Source organism: Rosa rugosa, chromosome 1 (assembly GCF_958449725.1).
Source record: "Rosa rugosa chromosome 1, drRosRugo1.1, whole genome shotgun sequence".
NCBI lineage: Eukaryota > Viridiplantae > Streptophyta > Magnoliopsida > Rosales > Rosaceae > Rosa > Rosa rugosa.
In genome coordinates this window covers 53,117,914-53,138,897 of record NC_084820.1, presented here as the reverse complement: position 1 = coordinate 53,138,897, position 20,984 = coordinate 53,117,914, and the positions used below count along the sequence as shown (strand labels likewise).

Sequence of the window (20,984 nt, the reverse complement as noted above, 5' to 3'; positions counted from 1 at the left end):
AGAACTATAATTTGAGACCCGTTGGAACAGAGCATATTTCGGAGCCCAATTATAGTCGCACCCCTAAGGGAGGGCACTAAGAGCGAAACCCTAAATCTAGGGACAATTCTGGACGTTCTGGTCCATATTCTCGCTCTAATGAGGAAGGTAACCGCCAAAATAGACGGACACGGAACCGAAGAGGTCAACGTGAAAAGAGAGAGAGGCAACGCCTCTGGCCATGTTGGTGGTGCCACCAACACTAAGAGTCATCCTAATGACGCTTTCAAAGCGCCTCAATCAATGGAGTTTAAGCACAGAGATGTATGTTCCCGATGTGGAGTGTCCGGTCATTGGGCACACATTTGTAGAGCTAGTGGAAATCGTCATCGCCTACAAAGCATATTGTGAAGCAAGAGAAGCTTACTATGTGGAACAAGAAGATCAAGAAGATGATCTAGAGTGAAGGGTTGAAGATTTCAAATCTGGCTGGGATCAATAGATCACCAATTCTGTTTAAGTCTTTATTTTTTCAAGAGATGTAATAGGCAATTGCCATATACTTTGTAGTAAATGCCATTGGTTTACTTTTTCTTCACATAGGCTCATCCAAAATGAGTATGATGTCTATGAAGGTTTTGAGATAAGTGGTACTTAAGCGAGCTTTGCTCCACCGACATCTCTCAACTCACCTGGTCATATTTATTTTGGAGTTACCGAAAGAAGTCAAACGACTACCTTTGTTTTGCATTAGCTAGCATTTGGATTAGATTCTCCTAATGGTTAACAGACAATGATGTACTCCATTGGCTTATGAATAAAATTTCGAGTTCTTTTCATTATGACTTCATTTTGATTCTGAGCATATTACTTTGTGACTACGATGGTTGGGTCATCAATATTAATTCAAGGACATGGAATAGCCCAAGTTCCCCTTGCCAAAAGGCACCTTAATTACTGTCACAGAAACTCTCTACGCTCCTAGGGAAAATCGCACCTATGAATAGCCAACGGATTCCATGCAGAACGCATGTAGAGAACTAAAATGAGTTCCTTTGTAGTACCTCTAATGATTGCATCTTAGAGAAGTTTATGTGTCTCTCTAGTAGATTCTATGTCACTATTCGAGCCATTAAATCCAACAAAGTTATGAGAAAAGATCTCTTGGATTTAGACACATATTGGTTTTGTCACGACAGGATAGGTCATCTTGGTCATGATATGATGATCTGTCTGCTAAAGACTTCACACGGACATCCATTCTCTCGAGCGAAACGAAGCATGAATAAAAAGTTGATTCCTGGACTAAGTGTGACTGTCGCCGTCCACCACCAGCCTAGGGCTGACACAGTCCCTATCCATGACGCCATGGATGACATCCATCATGGTGATGCTGCAATCACCAACTTTGCTTCAAATAGCGTTTCAAACGCTCAGGCCCAACCAAAATCCTCATTGGTTGCTTCTAAAGTCTCTCGCTCGTTTTACAAAGCATGTTCCTTAGGGAAATTAAAACTGAGACCATCCTATGCAAAGGATATGAAAATACTCATTCTGTTCTTACATAGAGTCCGTGGGGATTCTGTGGACTAGTTTAACCAACTTGCGGACGTTTAATTATCTTATGATGTTGGCTAACAAGCAAACACGCTAGTCACGTGTTGTGCTATTGTCCATTTTTAATGCTATTTATGCTACATTCCTAGCACATATCATATGACAACGGGCTCACTCCCCGGATCATCCTATTTAGTCAATTGGATTTGACGATGCTAGAGAGTTTACATCGAATACTTTCGATGGTTATTGCAATGAGACTGTTGTTTCACATCATATTCCCATGAACACACCTAAATGGACTCACAGAAACGAGTACGATGGTAGCCTGTATATTGGTAATGCGCACAAATCTCCTTATATCCGCTTGGGGTGATGCAATATCGCATGCATCTATGTTAATTCGTCTACGACCCACTGCCACTCAATCTATCTCTGCGTTACAGCTAGTGACTGGGTACAAGTATTTCGTACTTACGCACATTTGAGTGAGCCATTTATGTGTCAATTGCGCCGCCACAGCGCACTATGATAGGTCCTGACAGACGAATGAGCAACTACGTTGGATTTGAGATTCTAACAATCGTCCCCCACTTAATGCCCTTGCTAGGCGTTCTCTTGACCGCATGTCTTGCAGATTGTCACTTTGATGAGACAGTCTTCCCGTCGTTAGGGGGAGATAAGAACACGAATGTTCAGCAGGAACGACAGGAATTGTCGTGGTTTGTCCCCACTATGTCTCATCTCGATCCCTGTTAAAGTGACGAGATCACACATCTGCTGCAAATATGCCTGCAAGGAAGGACGTCCCTACGAAAGGACGTAGCACCACCCTACACGGAGGTAGGCATGGCGCCAACGCCATAGAGAGTGGCACTTTGGCATTACAGGCCATGGCCCCAGCTAGGATGCGTGGGAGGCCCGTGGGTTCGAAGGATGCTTTGGCACAACCCAATCCTTGGATCATCGATACTCAAAATCTGTCTCATGAGAATCTTCCGGATTATGGTTATCGTTGGGGGACGCCTCAACGTCAAAACCTATTCTTGAGAATATAGAGCTCTATGAAAATTACACTGGTGTACATGAGACGTGGGATAGAAACTCCATCATAATTGATGATGTAGTCACGCATTTCGTTGCGCATAAGTTTGTTGAATCCGATGATATCGAACCACGCTCCGTTGATGAATGAATGCTAATGTACAGAAATTTGGCCTAAACGGAAAGATGCGATCCCGGTTAAGTTGGATTCTCTAACGAAAAGGAATGTTTTTGAGCCAGTGATGCCAACATCTCCTGACATAAAACCTGTTGACTAATGGGTCTTCGTTAGAAGCGTGTTGAGAAAAAAGATAGTAATCTCCCCTTATGGTGCAAGACTTCTCACAAAACGCCCTAGAATCAACTACGATGAGACATATTCTCTCGTAATGGATGTCATTGCACTCCACTACCCTGTCAGTTTGGTAGTTTCTGAATAACTGAACATGCAGCTTACAAATGTGGTCACTACGTATCTCTATAGGGATCTAGATATGGAATATACATGTAGGTTCTTGGTGAACTTCATTTACCCAAGTTAAGTGGCTCTAGACCACGGAGCGCGTTTTACAAAGAGGTTGAAACGCTCACTAAAGTGACTAATTGATTGGGAAGGGATATGCCCACGCATTTCCATAACAAGTTTCGGACTTTATCGCGTTTCATGTTGGACATGATCTTCATTAGAAGCCCTTAAAGAGTTAAGGTAAACCGCTGAACACTTGAAATCCGAGTTTGAGATGAAGGATTTTGGGAGAACACGATTATGTCTCGGTTTGGAACTTAAGCATCGTATTGATAGATGCTTAGGCATTTTGACAACGTCAAGCCTTCAAGCACTCCCATGATCGTCCATAGTCATGATCCTGAAAAGGATCCTCTTCGTCTAAAGAATGATGACGAAGACGTGTTAAAGGCAAAAGTGTCATGCTTAAGTACAATAGGCGCATTATTGTACTTAGCTCAATGCGCAAGACCGGACATCTCATTTGCAGCGAACTTGTTAGCTAGATATAGCTTTGTGCCAACGCGACGCCATTGGATTGGTGTAAAAGATATCTTTCGGTAATTGAGATGTACGATTGATATGTGCTTGTTCTATCCCTACAGAGAGACGATGGATTCAGAGCCATCACACACCAGGAACGCCACCAACACTGGCCCGCGTCCTCTATCCCCATCCCAAAACGATAAGTTTTTTAGATGGTTTTGCTAATGTTGGGTATCTCTCTGACCCACACAATAGTCATTTCCAAACTGGTTAAGTGTTCACCATGGGTAAGACCGCGATATCTTGGAGGTCTACAGAATAGGCCCTAGTCGCTATATCTTCGAACAATGCAGAGATTATTGCTCTTCACAAAGTGTTTTATGAATGTATATGGATTGGATACATAATTACTCATGTTCGAACAATTGTGGTTTGAAGTCTATCACAGATGAGCCTACGAGAATTTAGGATAATGCTACTTGTTTTGAGCAAATTAAGTAAGGCTATATCAAATGCAACAACACCAAACATTATCAGCAAGAACAGACTCTCCTCAAGATCAAAGTGAATTAGTTTCGATCGATCTGAGGACCGTATGGTAGACTTGCTCACTAAGTCATTTCCTAAATTTCACTTTCGAGAACACATGTTGGTAGCATCATTTGCGGAAGTTATCCGAACTCCCATGACCGTAGTCATCAGGGGGAGATGAAGACATCAGGGGGAGATGTCTACATGTATGGTTTCGAAACGTGAAGGGTGTGTTGTGCTCTTTTTCCCCTTCGACCGAGGTTATTTTTGTCACACTGGGTTTTTGTTACTCGGCAAGGTTTTTAATGAGACAACGAGAGGAGCACCACATTTGGGCTACACAAAGGGGAGTGTTCAAGTAAATCCAGAATATGTGTCTGGCCCAAACTCTAGGTTACTTCTAGTTGTAACAGGATTTTGAATTAGAGATACTCTCGGAGATATTCATAGATATCCGATTAATTGTACGATTATCTTTCCTTGTATAACTCTAATTCTATGTCTTGTAATCCTCTATATAAAGAGGCTCCTATTATCAATGAAAGTACGACTCAATTCTCTCCCAATTTTGATTTTCCTTAAACAAGTACATTTTAATACTTATTCAATTCCCCTCGAATATTCCTATATTCCAGCCGTTAATATTGTTCATAAACGTCTCCTCGTTTATTCATGTAATATTCCATTGGACTCCTAATCTCTATAGACCTGGACTTGCTTTCTCCCCCTATAAATACCGTCCACTTTTTCGTCCATTTGCATTAACAACAACAACCACTACTTGCATCGCTAGAGACTATCTACAGTTCATATATAAAACCAAGAGCTTGTTTTTGTGCTTCTTGTTCTTGATAAATGGCCGGAATTGTGGTGGTTTTCGACTTTGATAATACCATCATCGACAGCGACAGCGACAATTTGGTGGTCGACGGGTTGGGTGCCACCGACTTGTTCAATGAACTCCTCCTCACCATGCCATGGAACTCTCTCATGGATAGGATGATGAAGGAGCTTCATTCACAAGGAAAAACTTACGAGGACATTGTGGAGGTGCTCAAAACGACTCCAATTCATCACAGAATTATGGCAGCCATTAAAGCAGCTCATGCTTTAGGATGTGATTTGAGGATAGTGAGTGATGCAAATGTGTTTTTCATTGACAAGATTTTGAAGCATCTTGGTCTGGAGGAATATTTCACAGAAATCAACACTAACCCAGGTTATGTTGATGAAAAAGGAAGGTTAGGATTTCACCTTTTTGTGATTTCACCAGTTCCCCTCATGGGTGTAACCTCTACCCTCCTAACATGTGCAAGAGTAAGATAATTGAGAGAATCCATGTGAGATCCCGAATTTTGAAGTTAGTCAAATTTTGTTTTTGAGGTTGGAAATGGAAAGTAGACATCGCCACGAGTTCGCGGCATTTTTCGGTGAATTTTTCGGGTTTCCGAGCTATTTTTAAGAAAATTTTGAAGTTTGGATAGAAATTACAATAATTGGCGATGTGGCGCGTTGCTATTGGTGGATATGTATTACTTGGAGACCAAGTACCAGCAGCCAAACGTGTCTTGCATGTGCAAGATCAGATTGACATATGTCAAATGGTGGCATCATGTCTTTGTGAGCTTGACAAGTGGCATGGGCTTGTTGGTGTTTGATTTAGAAGTTGACAAGTGGCACCAAACCAACCATTCATGTCTTGACACGTGGCAGTTCTCTCCCTATAAATAGGAACTCAGCCACCCCATTCTTCCGTACCCATTTTTTCGGAGAGAGCTTCTCTCTCCTCATTTCCTCTCTCTAACTTTCTCTCTCTAAAACTTCGGTAGATCATAACTTTTGATCCGTAAGTCCGATTTAGGATCCGTTTTCGCCTACGGATTCGTCTTGACGAGTTCTTTCTATTGGTGGAAAGAAAATTCAGATTTGGTGAAACTATTTTTTGACAACCTAGGAGGCTTGATTTTATTTTGTATTGTCCACGATTATCGGAAATAAGGTAGGGGATCTCGGGGAAACTTTTTATGATTGGATGTTGATTTTATGTGCTTCGTGTATATGTTATTCTTGTTAATATTATTTTTGAATGATTTATTTGATGATATTTGAATTACATGTACTAAATGTACGCTGATCGATGTATGTGCATGTTTTCATGAAGATTGTTATTTATCTAGTATAAAGGAGTTAGGGAGAAATTATGGTTATTTGGTGATTTTGGGAATTATTCTTTGTGTAGTTGAGTCTCAACATTGTAGGGATCAAACTCAGGCGAGCCCGGGTGCACAATTAGGTTTAGAATATCAGCGGTATAATTGTCGATATATTTGGGTGATTTGGGCTTGGAGATCAATGTTTCGGACAAGATGACTAGCAAAAGGGGTTTTGGGGGATTTGATTGAGTCAGGGGATTAATTTATATGTTTGGATATTCAAGTCACAGTTGCAAAACTGTAAAGTACATGGTATGGGACGTGTAGGCTTGCGTATTCTGACATATGAATTAACGGGTATATAAATGGAGTTGGATTGCATCATTGTTTGATATGCATGTTATAATTGAAATATATGATGGTATTATCTTTGGTAAATTATCCATGAGGAAGTTTTATGTCCCTACTGAGCCGCTGGTTGAGCTCGTGATTACACGCATTTCGATGCATGTAATTATATCTAAAACACTAGAAATAAGTTAATCCTCAAGTTAATTATTATGTAATTAATTCATTTTTATTTATTGTGTAGGAAATAAGCGGAATTGCGGAAACGAGAGAAAATCGAAGGAAATTGGAGTCCCGACAAAATGACGAAATGGGCAACGTCGGTCAATGACAACAAAAGTGTGATATCCGACATCATGACGGGACTAAGGAATAATTTCGGCTTTTGGAAAAGAAAAGAAAAATGGTAATAGAAGAAGAAGTAAAAAGTGGTTGTTTAATTAATTAATCAATATTGATTGATTAATTAAACAAGTTAGGAAAGAGTATGGTGTTGCACGTTTAGCCTAGTTGATGGGCTCAATTAAACATTGTGGTTAATTAAGCAAGAATGGGAAGTTGGAAACCCACATGCCAGAGCCATACCACTTTCTCTTCTTTTCCTTTTTCTCCCCAGCCAGTCACACGCTGACACCTCACCATACCTATCTATCATTCTCTCTTCTTGGCATCGCCGCAACGCAAAAAGGGAAAGAGCTTTATCAGACCCATTCCTTCCCTTCTTCCCACAACAGACCACCACCATTATTTCTCTTCTCCTATACCCATCAAGACCACAATCTCACACCCAATCAATTTTCATCATCTTCTCCAAGATTTGGGGTTTAGGTATAGAGAAAGTATAATTCCAAGCTAGTCATGCTCACTCTCTAGTGTTGTTGTGACTAGTGTTGGTTTCTCTCTCTTTTCTCAACTCTATACTCTCTTAATTTATTGTAATTTGATGAATTTTGTTGTGGGTTTGTTGATGGGTTGTGAGTAGTGTATTTGGTAACTAGGATTTGAGCCCTAGCATGGATTTAATGTAATAAATATGTTTTGATTTAATGGTTTTCAATTTCGTGTTTAGCATATGTTCTATTCTATAATATTTGGCTTAGATGCATGCTTAGGAGCTTGATTAACTCTTGAATGTGTAGATGAGCATGTCTAGAGCAAGTTAGGGGACCTAATCACTTCTCTAATTTATGGCTAGGACACTAGTTTAGAACATGGTTAGTTACAATACCAATTTCGATTGCCGTATTGGCTAGCTTGGGAACCTTGATTCTAGGACTCTTCACCTTTTGGTGCAACTAGAGGCCCTAACAAGGCTCTAGATTGTCCCAATTGAGTTTCTACGGCTCTTGATCCGGAGTAGGAATACCCTTTAAGGAATCTAATGATCCATGAGCCTTGAAAAGCCTTGGGTACGGTTCTTGATGCTATTATGAATTGAATGACCATTGTCGGAATATATTTGTGCATTGAATTTGGTTAGGAGGATACCCTAGTAACCTAATTTCCATTTCTCACTTTTCTTTTCTTTATTTAATTTAGTTGTTAGCTAAGGCTTTCATTTAAATTCTTGCAATTTAGTTATTAGAAAATTACAATCACAATTTTGAATGACAATTTCTACCTCATTGTAAATAGCCACCACTAGGCTCTTAGTTTTGATTAGGCTTTGGTGAAAACCAAAGCCGAGCATTGCTAGGGCTTGGTGCCTTAGATTAGCATTTTTATTTATTTTCCTTTTCTTTTGCTTTTGTTTGCTTAGTGACTTTAGTTCCGACCACCCAATGATTGTGGGTTAGCCACTAATCCCCATGGTACGATAATCTTGGGTACAATTCTTCCTTATCTTAACAATGATACGTACGCTTGCGTAAATGTGTATCAAGTCAATGGCGCCGTTGCCGGGGATTAGGGTTTAATAGCCTTAATCCCTTGGTGAATCGGTTCTTTAGGTCACTTTAGCATATTTTTGTTTCTTTTGAAAAAAAAAAAAAAAAGGGAATATTTGTTGATCTAAATAGTTTATTATGTTTTGTGTAGTTATTTTTCTATTTTCTTTTTATGTTTTGGTTACTTATCTCATTCTTGGGAATCCATAGGTACTTATTTTCTATTACATTGAGCTATGGATCGGTGGAACTATGGATGGGAAGACCTATGGGGATATGAGCAAGAAAGTTTATATGGTGGAGGTTATCAAGCTTATGAGCCTATGAAGGAATTCGTTGACGGACTACTAGCTCAAATGCAAGCCTCCCAAGCTAGGATTTCACAAGAAACCACGGTTCCCGAAGCATATCCTCATGAGCAAGCATATGAGTCTAGGAAGCCTTCCCTTGAAGAAATACTAGCTCAATTGCAAGCCTCTCAAGCTCTATTGCAAGCCTCCCAAGCTCGATTGCAAGCTTCTCAAGAGATGCTTATACATTCCAATGAGCAACTTAAGGCTAGTCTTGCACAAGAGCCACCCTTCACCATTTATGAGCATGAATCTTTCTTTGACCAAATGGAGCCTAATTCAAGAGAAGAAGTATATTATGAGCATCATGAGCAAGAGTTTCCTATTCAAGATCGAGATGGTGATGTTCATGAACAAGAAAGTGAGCTTGGTTATGAAAGTTTCAATGCAAGTGGGGTGAGAGACTACACTTCGTAGGAATGGGTGCAATATTGGAAATCTAAGCTTCCTAATGGAGGGGAGATATTTGAAGATGATTTTGAGGAAGAAGATGTCTTTTCTAGTGAGGAGTATGCGGCGTTCAAAGTCATACACCATAATCCTTTGTTCATTGAGGAGGATGCGGAGCTTGAAGCCATACATCATAATCCCTTATTCATTGAGGCCGAAATTCCCATGGAGGATGATAGTCCTTCAATACCTTGTAATGATGAAGAAGTTGAAGAGCCGAGGACTTTCTCTCCTCCCACATCCAAAGTGATCCATCATGAGCTTCCCAAGGTGGAGAGTAGGACATTGAGCACTTACATTCTTAATGAGAGGATTGGGATCAAGGTACTTTTACCTCCCAACCCACCATTAAGTGGTCAATGTTTCTACAATGAGGTGATGGATTGGAAAGGAAATGGAGCACTTGCACTCACCCTTCCCCATCACTCTCAAAAGCTTCTACCACCTATTGTTCCTATGAGCATCATTTCTACACCACTTGAGAAGGAGAAGGCAAGGAGATTGATTCATAGAAGAAAAATCGAGAAGAAGAGGAAGATTAAGAAGCTACCCTTTTGGCCACCAATTGGAGTATTCTTATGTAGCTCTTGGTCTTGCCTATATGACACGTCAAGGAGTCCCTTAGCCCCAAACAATAGGGTGGTAGCACTTGAGAAGTATCCACCTTAACAAAGATCACAATCTACGGACCGGCAATGAAGTCCTTAAACAAAACGCTCGCTAGGGAGGCAACTCTAGCACATCATCGGTACTATTTCTTCTTTAGTAGTTTGTTTTCGTAGTGAATAAAGCTTTTTGGTTATTTTTGGGAGGAATGGAGGTGTACGGAGTTTGAAATGTGAAGGAGAATTAATTTGGTAGTGAGCAGTTTCTATCCAGAAATTTTAGTTTACTTTGGGTGACTAAGATTTCAGATCTACATTCTATTTTGAGCTGAATTTTTCTGGAGACATTTCTCTGTGTGCCTGCAATGTACCGCCCAAATTTCAGTCCCTTTAAGTCTCTGGAATTCAAGTTACTTAGTGGTCAATGAAAGGAGGTCAGAACAGAGATAGCTACTGTAGAGTGATTTTGGGAAGCTACACCCTCTACATATTAAGTTATTTGGAGCCCAAACTTTTCAGAGATGTATCTTCACATGTCCTCTATATATTGGTACAACATTTTTTGATTTGAGCCTCTCTAGCTTCAGATATGGTGTTCCAACCAACAGGGGCCAGAAACAGGGCACAGCAGAAACTGCAGAACAGATCAGTGAGTTTGGAGGCCAACGATTTTTGACTCAGAATTTATTTTTCAGTGAAATTTTAATAGAAGGTAGCTTCATGATTCTAGTTTTATATCCATTTGGTCTCACCCTCTTTGCACCTATGGAGCTTCAGATATTGTAGTTTTGGTGACTGAGGGTCAGCAGAAGACTTCATGACAGATCATCAACTTTGACCAACTATAGTTTTCATCTCAATTGGAGATAGGTGGCTTCCTTTATATGGATAGAAATCTCTCTGAGTCTACTCTCTATTCCATGAAGTCTCACTTACTTATCTATTTCTGAGTATGAGATATGGGCATTTGAAGACAGAAAGGTCATTGCTGAAAGTTATCTGCACTCACTAGTTTTGTTCACTCGGGTTGGTTGAACTTCTTGCACTTCAATTCTTCAATGGATAGTAATATATGGGCATTTTTGAGGTGTGTTGGATGTGGTCAAGGCCATGTGCTTAATGGATGACTCTTTTCCTTATCCTTTGAAGTGGTTGTAGTGTGATGCATTGCTCAAGGACATTATATCTTTCTCGATGGAGGTGATCTTTATATGAGCACCTAGAGCTATTATGGAGCATATGTTAAGGAAGTCAAGGCCTTGTGCCTTGAAGTTGGTGTCTTATTTTAGTCTTCTCCGAAGGTCGTGAGCAATGGAGGTTCAACAAAGGGGGTTTTCCGTATCTTTTCTCCGCATTTAGATTTTCATTTTCATAGTTAGTTTTTGTGCCTTCGCCCAGACTTCACTCTCATGCCTAAATTCAACGTGGATTTAGCTTTCGAGCTCACTTTGCAACATTGAGGACAATGTTGATTTTAAGTGTGGGGGTGAGGGCTTGGGCGCCTATGAAAAAAAAAATTAGATTAGCTTTATGTAATTATATTTTAGTGGTTAATGTCTTTTCCAACCCCAATGACGAGACATGGACTTAACTTGTTAAGATTGTGGATAGATTAAGCATGATCTAGGACTTTGAATTTGTTTTGTGATTAAGTGTATATGTGATCTATGCTTGACTATATGTGTGCACATAGCCTATGGTTAGGTTGGTTCATCATAATTAGAGAAGCATATAGATGATTTGATTGACTTGCATGCCCTTATTTGTGAGCTTTTGTGCCTATATCTATAGTGTATGCATCGTTCATTCACTTATTCTTTCATGTATGTACAATTTCATGACATTGCGTATCTAGAACTTGCTTGAGACCTCTTGAGGCTACTTTTAGCTTGCGACATGATAGAAATGATTGAGGCAATTAGGTTAATACCACCATGGCCAAAGAAGCATGTGCCCAAAAATATTTACCACTAGATTGCCACTTTGAGCCTATTTATTTTATTTAGCCTTTTTATTCATTTGCACCACAAATTCCTACCTAGCCTATACACTTATATCCTACCCTTCCATGGTAGTTGGTGAAGCGATTCGAGAGAATGATTTTATGTTTGAGTGCTTCAAAAGAAAAGAAAAGTCAAAAGTGTGAGGTTACAAAAGAATAAGTGTGGGGGTGAGTGATTTTGTATAGAAAAGAAAGTTTCGAAAGAGTTCCGAAAAAAAAGAAAAAAAAAAGAAGAAGTTGTGAAAATAAAAAGAAAGTTCAAGGAAAAGAAAAGTACAAAAGGAGAAGAAAAAAAAAAGGTTCAAAAAAGTAAAAAAGGAAAGTATTACGTAGTTTAGTTAGTGGGTTGTACATTGGGATTAGAGTGAGTGACTTAGCATTTGAAAGCAAAAGTCTTAAATCTCTACAAGAGAGAGTTGCTTCATCGATTTCTATGGACTTTGTATTTCCTTATCCTTCATTTCTTATAGCCACTCGCCCTTAGCCCAATTACAACCAAATAAAAGACCTCTTAATCTTAAATGTTGTGGGTTACCTAGCGGAGATGAGATCGAAGAGCAAGCCTATGGCGACGCATGTTGTGAAATTGTTTTTTTGAGTGAAACACATATAGCCCCTAAACACTTGAGTGGTAATATTTAGTGAACCTTTGTGAGTTTAGTGGGTTATATCGGGTCTTCTATATGCCTATTTGATTGTGGTGGATTGATTTGACACATGGTCAATACATGAATATACTTTAGCATTTCTCACATGTGCATCTTAATTGCCTAACAAATTCAAAAATCTTATGTTGTGCTTTGTCAACCTCATGGTCATATACATAATTAGTTCTCCGAGGGTTGTGGTTGGAAAGGCTAATACTACACTATCTTTATGTTTGTGAGTTAGTAGGTTTTCGAATTTGATTCAATTTAGTTTGCTTGAGGACAAGCAAAGTTAAGTGTGGGGATGTGATTACACGCATTTCGATGCATGTAATTATATCTAAAACACTAGAAATAAGTTAATCCTCAAGTTAATTATTATGTAATTAATTCATTTTTATTTATTGTGTAGGAAATAAGCGGAATTGCGGAAACGAGAGAAAATCGAAGGAAATTGGAGTCCCGACAAAATGACGAAATGGTCAACGCCGGTCAATGACAACAAAAGTGTGATATCCGACATCATGACGGGACTAAGGAATAATTTCGGATTTTGGAAAAGAAAAGAAAAATGGTAATAGAAGAAGAAGTAAAAAGTGGTTGTTTAATTAATTAATCAATATTGATTGATTAATTAAACAAGTTAGGAAAGAGTATGGTGCTGCACGTAGGCCTAGGCCTCATCATATGGCCCTTGGGCCCTAAGCCCGCCCGGCCCGACCCTTCCATTAGGGCGGGCCGGCCCGACCCTTTTTATTTAGGGTAGGGTATGGGTCACACAAATAAAGCCCGGCCCTACCCTACGGCCCGGCCCGATTGAGCCCGTAAGGGCTAGGCCCGGCCCGGCCCTAACCCGGCCCTAAAATTTATATTTTATTTTTGTTATTTTCTATTACATGTGTTATATGTATAAAACTATGGAAGTGTAGAAAATTATTTCAATCTGCCATATTAGGAAATGAGTCTTTTAAATTGAGCCATATTTTGAGAAGAAAAAAATAATTTTTTTTAAAGAATTAACCGTTAATTCGGCAAAAACGCCGCCGTTTTAATATAATCTTATGGGTATTTTAATATTTACCAATAATTACTGTTAACTAATTAACTGTAATAATTACAAAGCTATTATTTCAAATTGGACAATATATTCATGTAATACCAATTTTGAAATAAATCAAGTAATCAACATAACTAAAAATAATCAATTGGTCGAGTTGAAACCATTTTATCAATGTAATGTTAACTTCTTAATGAGCAAAATGGGGGACGAAATGGAATTTTTTAAAATGCACCGCTGGATGTTATTTGCATATGAATATATGTTAGTGGTAGAAATTTCAGCAATTTCCGCCTTCGTTTGGACCTCGATCTACCCGGTCAACTCAATACCCTAAATAGAACATAAAACAAATATGCTCTTAACCGGTCCTTGGCAATTCACTTTTTTCGATCTTTCAGCTCCCACACTCTCATGGGTAGGGGGTCTACTTATGGATGTCAAAATTCCGCAACGTTTGTCCGCGCATGGTGCCGCTCCCCTTAGGGAAGTTTGCTTGTGCAAAGCGTTGACCGCTCCGTTAGGTGCCTTATTCACGGCGGATCGGCCTAATTTCTTTACACAATACCTATCACTATTGTATAAACATATAAGAATTTTCCGATTGATCGATTTTCATTTCAAAATTTTTGGATCGCACATACTCCTTATATGCCTATTAATGTAGTATAACTAGTTTATTAGGCTTGTTACCCTCCATGAGCAAAATGGGGGACGAAATGGAATTTTTTAAAATGAACCGCTGGATGTTGTTTTCATATGAATATATGTTAGTGGTAGAAATTTCAACAATTTCCACATTCGGTTGGACCTCGATCTACCCGGTCAACTCAATACCCTAAATAGAACATAAAACAAATATGCTCTTAACCGGTCCTTGGCAATTCACTTTTTCCGATCTTTCAGATCCCACACTCTCATGGGTAGGGGGTCTACTTATGGATGTCAAAATTCCGCAACGTTTGTCCGCGCATGGTGCCGCTCCCCTTAGGGAAGTTTGCTTGTGCAAAGCGTTGACCGCTCCGTTAGGTGCCTTATTCACGGCGGATCGGCCTAATTTCTTTACAAAATACCTATCACTATTGTATAAACATATGAGAATTTTCCGATTGATCGATTTTCATTTCAAAATTTTTGGATCGCACATAATCCTTATATGTCTTGTAATGTAGTATAACTAGTTTATTAGGCTTGTTACCCTCCATGAGAAAAATGGGGGACGAAATGGAATTTTTTAAAATGAACCGCTGGATGTTGTTTGCATATGAATATATGTTAGTGGTAGAAATTTCAACAATTTCCACATTCGGTTGGACCTCGATCTACCCGGTCAACTCAATACCCTAAATAGAACATAAAACAAATATGCTCTTAACCGGTCCTTGGCAATTCAATGTTTTCGATCTTTCAGCTCCCACACTCTCATGAGTAGGGGGTCTACTTACGGATGTCAAAATTCCGCAACGTTTGTCCGCGCATGGTGCCGCTCCCCTTAGGGAAGTTTGCTTGTGCAAAGCGTTGACCGCTACGTTGGACGCCTTATTCATGGCAGATCGGCCTAATTTTTTTACACAATACCTATCAATGTTGTATAAACATGTGAGAATTTTCAGATTGGTCGATTTCCATTTCAAAATTTTTGGATCGCACATAATCCTTATATGCCTATTAATGTAGTATAACTCGTTTATTAGGCTTGTTATCCTCCATGAGCAAAATGGGGGACAAAATGGAATTTTTTAAAATGCACCGTTGGATGTCGTCCGTATATGAATATATGGTAGTGGTAAAAATTTCAGTGACTTCCACCTTCGGTGTGTGTATTAAATATGTTCAATAAAAAACAATGAGTCTTTTATTACCAATATATACCATTAAGCCATATTTTGAGAAGAAAAAAATAATGTTTTTTTTTTGTTAAACAAAATAAGGCCTTTTTTTGGCCCATTTCGGCCCTATTTGAGGGCCGGCCCGACCCGGCCCTTTCGGCCCTAACGGATCGGGCTTTTCGGGCGGGTAAGGGTTAGCATATTTAAGCCCTGGCCCGACCCTACCCGGCCCTAAATTTTGTTGACTTTGACTAGGCCCGGCCCGGCCCGACCCTAAGCCCTAAAATTTAGGGTAGGGCCGGCCCTAGCCCGGCCCATGATGACCCCTAGTTGCACGTTTAGCCTAGTTAATGGGCTCAATTATACATTGTGGTTAATTAAGCAAGAATGGGAAGTTGGAAACCCACGTGCCAGCTCTTTCTCTTCTTTTCCTTTTTCTCCCCAGCCAGTCACACGCCATACCCTATGACCCTATCTATCATTCTCTCTTCTTTGCATCAACGCCTCCATATATATTGCTAGACCATTCTATTCGCACGGGGAGACAGAGCGCCGCACTACACCAAAACAGGGGGCAGCCTTTGGGCTGCTCCCATTCTCTTCTCCCATCATCTTCTCCTTCATTTTCCATATTTTCTTTAGTTTTATTTTAGGGATTTGAAAGATTTACTCACCCAAAGCTTCAAAAATTCATCAAAGACTTCTCCTCTATAAGATTCAAGACTTGGGTAATTGTGGGAGTTGTAAATCAAAACTAGTCATGCTAGCTTTTTAGCTATTTGTGACTATTCTTGTTTTCTCCTACACTTCTCTTCTCTTTTGTATTTGAATTTTGTAATTTTGATGTCTATAATTATGAGTTGTGAGTAATTTCCTTGTTGGAGGTTAGGGTTGTGTCCCTAACTCAAATTTTGTGTAAAAGATGTTTAATTTAATGTAATGATGCAATTTTCATATGATGGATGCTTATATCTATTTTTGTTGGGTTAAAATGCATGTCTAGGAGCCTAGTCAACTCTAGGGTGTGTATTTTGAGCATGTTTAGGACAGAGTTAGAGGCTTGACCCCCTCTAATTCCTAAGCTAGAAACCTTCAATTTCGTATTCAAGGGGTTATAAGCATGGTGATTTACACCCGTTGCATGATTGCGCGGGCGGGTCGCTTAGTAGTCTAATTCCTCGATCTCTACGCCTCTTGATGTGAATTAGTGACCCTTGAACCGGCTCTAATTCATGCCAAGTGAGTTCCTACGGCCCTTGAACCAGAGTAGGAATACCATGAAAGGGAATTTCGGTCCTTGAGCCTTGAACCGCCTTGGATACGACTACCGCCAAAGTAGGAATTTGCATCTACATTAGATTAGCTTCCGACACATAGAATTTGGGTGAACGAGCCTCCCTAACACCCGACATTCCCATTTATTTGGTTACACTTTTATTAATTTATTTGCATTTTTATTAATTGCTTTACATTTCATTATATTTTTTGTTAATCTAAAATCATCTCTCAAAATATTGAATTTCGACTCATTGTAAATATTCATCACTAGGCTCTTAGTTTTGATTAGGCTTTGGTGAAAATCAAAGCTGAGCATTGCTAAGGCTTGGTGCCTTAGATTAGCATTTTTATTTGTTTTACTTTCCTTTATTTTATTTGCTTAGTGACTTTAGCACCGACTACCCAAGGATTGTGGGCTAGCCACTAATCCCCGTGGTACGATAAACTTTGGGCATAATACTTCCCTATCTTGACAATGATACGTACGCTTGCGTAAATGTGTATCAAGTCAGCTCACCCCTTAACAGATTTTGCAGGTATGGAATCAAGATACTAGAGCAAGAAGTTCCGATATGTATATAATGTCAAATGGGTTGTGAAACTTGTGTTTTCTTTATGTTTGTTTCAAATAAAGAATGGGTACTAGTGTACTATGTATGATAGAGATTATGTAATATATGTTTCCGCTGGAATTTTGAGATCTTGTTATCTAGTTGTTTGTTCACGATTTATTTATTTATTTATTTTGGTCACATTTTGATTATAGAGATTTTGGTTCTATAATTAAGATGTGATTCACACCTTAACTCGAGATTATAAGAATAGCTCGAGTCAGGGCGTGACAATCCAAGCTTCAACTGAAGGAAGGAAAATGATGATCTACTTGGGTGATGAAGTTGGTGATTATTGCCCAAGCTTGAAGCTGAGGGAAGGAGATTTTGTGATGCCAAGGAAGAATTTCCCTCTTTTCAATAAGATTTCCCAGAACACTCTAACTCTTAAGGCTGAGATTCAAGGATGGACTGATGGGGAAGAGTTTGAGCACATCTTGCTAAACTTGATCCGCACAATCACCATCGAAGAGAATGCTGCTGCTCAGTTCAATAAGACTGATTGCGTGTTACAGACCACCTCTGTTTTTGGTCATGAGCCCTTCCTTAAAGCTCTCCTAGTTTAGCAGTAGTGGATTAGAATGGTCATTTCGTATTGTTTAATTTTTCTGGAAAATTGTTGCAGTAAGCTAGCAAAATGTTGCAAATTCAGAGAATCCCTTGTTTTCTTGGTCTAGAAATAAGCTAGCCTTCCAAGTTTGTGATTTCTAATTGATCAAGAAAATTGGATCATTAAAGAAGAAAAACCGTATGTTAAGGGAAGGGAACCACTTTGCACATCAAGAGTCGAGATAATGGTCTCTCTGTGATGCACTGATGCCAAGTTTGTCTACCCAAGTAGATGCAGGGTTTCTCCTTGCTGACCACTTGGCCTGAAATTCCACCATATGCCACTTTTGATGACTTGATTCTGATTCCCACTTGGAAAGAATTAAGGTTTGTTTGGCCAAATAAAATAGGCTGTCCAGGAAGGAATCCATGAAGTAGTAGCGTATCCCTGAATTTCAAGGTAGGGGGGAACCAATATGAGCATTCTGTCACTAATCAGACCCACTACTTTGACCACTTTTGGTTAAACCAAATGGGTGATACATATTTTCGTCCAAACAGAGAGCAAAGCAAGCTGCATTGGTAGTAGCTGCTGTTGTTGCAGGGCCGGTCCTGACTTCTTAGAGGCCGCACAATGAAAATGTAGTTTCACATGAAACTAAAAACTACTATTTAGACTTTTGTTTTTCAAATAAACATATAAAATCTATCAAAAAGGTTGAAAATAATGAGAATAAAAAGTGCCGAATAGCAAAAGAAAACAAGTAGTAATGTAATAAAAAATAATTTATGTAAAAAGAAGAATACAAGGAGTCAACTACCAAAAGAAATAGAAGAAAACAAGTCAGAATGCAAAATACACCCGCGAGAATCGAACTTGGGAATTCTAAGAGACCAAAAATAGCTCTAACCACTAATGCTGCATTTGGGGCAGAAATTAGATAAAGTGTTGCCAAATTAAGAAAAATCCAGATCGGAGCCTCGCCGGAGATCCGTGGCCTGAGGCAGCTGTGTCAGGTTGCAAAATTCAGGGCCGGCTCTATGTTGTTGATTATTCTGAGTCCCTCCTTAGTAAGAAAAAACATTGGTTTGGCCAAGTAAGACAAGGCTCTCCACAAAATAATCCATGATCGAAGAGGTAGTAATACCCCGGATTTCCAAAATCTCTAAACTGTTTGTCCTTAGGGTCATAAGACTTGAAGGAATTGAACTTAATTTCCGTCACGACCCATTCTGACCACCACCTAACCACTCTTTGTAAAACCAAATGGCTTGATACAAGGTTCTTCTTCCGGAGATCCTAGCAGACGCACATTGAATAATTTAGTCCATGATTCGGCCACACCGTACTCTTTCATCACCCACAAGTCAAAGCAAGAGTTTCCCTGCATCTTAAATAAGGCAAGCCATCACTGATCCCGATCACCATGGTACCTTGAAATCATGGATAGACAGTCGCTTCGTAAACATTGGCGAATCTCGACATTGCGAAATGATTCATCAACCATGTCCAATGCCACAACGGAAACAGTAAGCTCATGATCATCCTCCTAGTAGGCGGGGTGGGGGGCTGTATTGAACCCAGTGAAACGCACCGTTGACAAAAGCATGATGACTTGTAATAGGGTCAAAAATTCCTCAAGTAAAGAAGGCTTACTTAGAGGCTACACAAGTAGTAAAAAACTAAAAACTAACTACAATCTCCGGTTTTTAAAAAACACAGCAACACATATAATGCAAACCAATAGAGGACGACAAAATATACATGCAAGCCCAGATTGAAGAAAAATACATGAACAATGTTTAATAAAGGACGCTTAGAAAACAATAGTTGGGTAAGTGCTAAAGGAAGTAGAATATCAAGTTACTATGCGTAGCTGGTTGAATATAAAATCAAACAAACATTCAAAAGTTCAATGAATATGCAAAACACGTCAGTTGGTATACCCACATTTTGTAACAGTAATATTAATGTTAAGTTCTTTCTATCTCTTTCTCATAAAGATTTCATTTTTCATGTACGGAACACTTCCATTGGCAGACGTACTATCTATTAATTCTACTGGGGCAAGAAGTTGGCTCATCTCTCTCTCTCTCTCTATATATATATATATATATATATATATATATATATATATATATATATGTTAAAGTAAAATGCCAATTGGAATTGGTCTACTCATTTCATTTCATAGTCCCTTTATATAGGGATAGAATTACAACGGAAATATCGATTACATTAATGATACTAAATGCTGATTGATCCGTAATTGTGCTGATTGATGGTAATCACTGATTCCTTGATTCCCTCTCCGTCAGTTGCTTTGATGAAGGCACACAATATGTTTTTCCTTTAACACTCCCCCTTGTGCCAAGTCAAAGCGAAATGGTGCATGAGTTGTTGCCTCACTAAAAACCTTGCCAAGTAACAATAAAAACCCTGTGGGACAAAAAATACGCCTTGGTCGAAGGAAAAGAGCACAACGCACATTTTACATTTGAGGATGACATGTGTGTGTTAGACTCCCCCTGACGTCTACACCTCCCCCCTGATACTTACATTAATCAGGGGAGCTTGGAAAGTCTTCACATTCCTATGCTTTTCACATGTTTCTCAAATATGGCCTCAGGCAATGATTTGGTGAACAAATCTGCCACATTCTCCTCAGATCTTACTTGATTCACTTGAATCTTGAGGAGGGCCTGTTGTTGCTGATTGTAGAAAAACTTTGGTGATATGTGTTTTGTATTATCACTCTTGATATGCCCTAGCTTCATCTGTTCGATGCAAGCTGCATTATCTTTATTAATGCAAGTAGGCTCTTTAGTGGTAGAACTCAAACCACTAGTCCCTCGAATATGTGTGATGATAGCTCTTAACCATACACACTCACGAACCACCTCATGTAGAGTAATGATCTCTGAGTGGTTCGAGAAGGTAGCCACAAGGGTTTGCTTGGTTGATCTCTAAGATATCGTCGTGTTCCCACTGGTAAATACATAACCAGTTTGGGAACGACCTTTATGTGGGTCAGAGAGGTACCCAGTATCAGCAAAACCAACCAAAACGTCATTTGGCGTTTCGGTGTAGGGAGTGGCGCTTTCGCCATCAACATT

At 39.4% G+C, this 20,984-nt stretch overlaps 1 pseudogene; it reads left to right on the top strand.

Annotated features, from left to right (window-relative positions):
- Nucleotides 1-4,880: 4,880 nt before the first annotated feature.
- On the top strand, nt 4,881-17,884 carry LOC133730416 (inorganic pyrophosphatase 1-like; annotated as a pseudogene).
- Nucleotides 17,885-20,984: the final 3,100 nt, after the last annotated feature.